We start from the raw sequence: 3,141 nt of genomic DNA on the forward strand, positions 1-3,141 counted from the left end.
ATCAGGTCTTTGCAGATTTTTGTGATCAGCCCTTTATCATGAGTGTTGTGTGCAAAAATATTCTCCCAGTTGGAGGGGTTTATGTTTGTTTTTGTTATTGTCTCTTTTGCTGTACAGAAGCTCTTTAATTTGATGTAGTCCCAGCTGTATATCTTTGCCTTCACTATCACTGCTTTTGGTGATGTGTCTGTAAATATGTCTTTGATGTGCAAATCACGTAGTGTTTCGCCTATATTTCCTTCTATATATTTTATGGTTTCAGGTCTTATGTCTATTTCTTTAATCCATTTTGAGTTGATTTTTGTGTATGGTGTGAGGTAGTGGTCAAGCTTCATTCTTTTGCATGTAGCGACCCAGTTTTCCCAGCACCATTTATTGAACAAACTTTCTTTGCTCCAATGCATAGTCTTTGCTCCTTTGTCAAAGATTAGTTGACCATATATCTGTGAGTTTATTTCTGGATTTTCTATTCGATTCCATTGGTCTGTATGTCTGTTCTTGTTCGAATACCATGCGGTTTAAAAATATGGAATGCTTCACAAATTTGCGTGTCATCCTTGCGCAGGGGACATGCTAATCTTCTCTGTATCATTCCAATTTTAGTATATGTGCTGCCGAAGCGAGCACCCTCTTTATTTTTTAAACAGATGATGGCTCCAGGGGTGACCAACCTCACGGCCATGACAGAATTCATCCTCCTGGGGTTCCCCACCCAGGGGACCATGAGCTTCTTGCACCCGCTGCTCTTCTCCCTGATCTACCTGTGTGCCCTGCTGGGAACGGGCTCATCGTCCTCATCACCACTCTGGACCGGCACCCCCACACCCCCATGTACTTCTTCTTGAGAAGTCTGTCCTTCACGGACCTCTGACTCATCTCAGCCACAGTTCCCAAGTCCATTGCCAACTCTCTGAGATACAGCAGCTCCATCTCCTTCCCAGGCTGTGTACTCCAGGTCTTCATAATGGTTATTTCAGCAGCTACAGAGATGAGCCTCCTCATGGTGATGAGCCTTGACCGCTATGCTGCCATCTGCCACCCCCAACACTATGAGGTCCTCATCAGCAGGGACAGGTGTGTGCAGCTGACAGCTGTGTCCTGGGTGGGGTCTCCATGCTGTGATTCTCACAGCTGGAACCTTCTCCTTGTCCTACTGCGGGTCCAACAAGTTCCACCAGTTCCTCTGTGACGTCCCCCAGTTACTGGCTATTTCCTGCTCAGGAAATTTAATGAACAAACTTGTCCCCATTCTCATTCGTGTGGTCTGGGTTATCTGCTGTTTTATTTTCTTCATCATTTCCTATGTGCACATCTTCTCTGCTGTCAGGAAGATCCCATCCACAGAAGGGAAGGCCAAAGTCTACTCCACCTGCCTTCCCCACCTGATGGTTGTGGTTCTGTTTGTCTCCACTGCATTCTTTGCTTATCTGAAGCCGACCTCAGGGACCCCGTCCATGTCTGACCTGGTCATTTCTATGTTCTACACGGTGGTGCCACCCACCTTTAATCCCGTCATCTACAGCCTGAGGAATCAAGCCTTGAAGACAGCTGTGGGGAGACTGATGAAAGGCCTGTACCCTAAGATGTGAGATACCACAATCTAAATTCATAGCCCCTCATTAATTCAGCTTTTCCCGCCTAACTCTTACATGTCATAATTTATAAGCATCGATTTCTTGCATTAGGATTATTCCCTTGTCACAAATTCATATTCTCATAATCCTCACTAGACTCCTATTTCCTAAATTGCTGCATCCTTCCCCGAAGCCCTCCCTGCATGATGTTCAAAACTGAATACACCTCGTGGATAAAAACTTGTATTTGGTGTAGAAAGAATGTTCTAGAACTCACATTCACCAACATTTACATAACGTGAGCATTGGTAAAGGGGTCTGTCCTCAGGACCACATGGCCATGGGACCCCAGTCCTGGGGCTCGGTTCTCACAGCCTGCGTGTGTCTCCACCGAGGGCCTTGTCCTCGTTGATGGCAGGGGAGACAGAGAGTGAGGCCCCCATCCCTCACGGTTCCTCACGGGGCGTCTTCCTCTAGGAGAAGTTCCTGTTCCTGCTCAAAGGACAAAGGGAAACCACACCTGACTCTGCCAGAGGTGGAAGGATGGACATTTACTTGGTTAGTAGGAATCTATGAGTGAAATCTGGAATGGATGGAATTTTAATTTCTGTGATGCCTGTTTGGATGCCAGCGTGACTACACCCCTTGATGTGGTGTTTCCAAAAGTAAAGTTAGATGAATTATCTTTGAAGAACTATGTTTCTACTTAAATATTTATCATTTTTAATTTGCTGTGTTCATTTTCAGGTTCCTTAGTTTTCCAGATTCTATCTTGATTCTGTACAAGGTATTCACCTCTACCTTCTTGTAAATTAAACTAAAGTTCACTTTTATTCTACTTGGGAATGGTATTATTATTTTATTATGTAAACTAAAGCATGGCATACTTGCATTTTTTTTAATAATTCTACACATCTGCACTGCATTTCGGAAGATATCACTCTTGTTATCCTAACACTGAGACCGTCAGCTAGGGTGACGTTCCTACTCTCCGGAGCAGGTCACTGGGTCACCAAACTCTTCTGGTCGATGACCACATTTTGTCCATGAAACTACTTATGGTAATAAAATGTAGTTAATCACAAGACATGACTCGTCCATTCAAATTTCAGAATGAAACCTGAGCTAAAAAAAATCACTCAAAGTAACACTCATTTCAGTGATAGCATGAGAGCACAGTACCCATCCCTTGGGATATGACGTCATTCGCTAGTCAGATTCCTGTGGATGTATTTTCTGTTTTTCCTTGAACAAATCCAGTGAGTGTCTGTTGAGAATTGATGTTTACCATGAGTGTTTCACCCCAACATCACATTAATTTTGTTATTTGTTCTTATGAAAGGAGAAGTCTCATTTAGACTTTTTACTGTTTTCACTGTGGGTCACATTTCACTCCCCCACATGCACCAGTGTCCACTCAGAATCTACTGAATGCCCTGCAGTGCCTGCCCCTCTGTCCACACTCCTATCTCCTCTTTGGTTCTGTCTGGTAATGAGCAAATTTTGGCACTCAGTCCAACATTTCCTTTTGCTGTTTGCCCAGACCCCAGGTCCCCACCCTACACCA

Source organism: Talpa europaea (genome assembly GCF_964194135.1).
Source record: "Talpa europaea genome assembly, chromosome: 8".
Classification (NCBI taxonomy): Eukaryota; Metazoa; Chordata; class Mammalia; order Eulipotyphla; family Talpidae; genus Talpa; species Talpa europaea.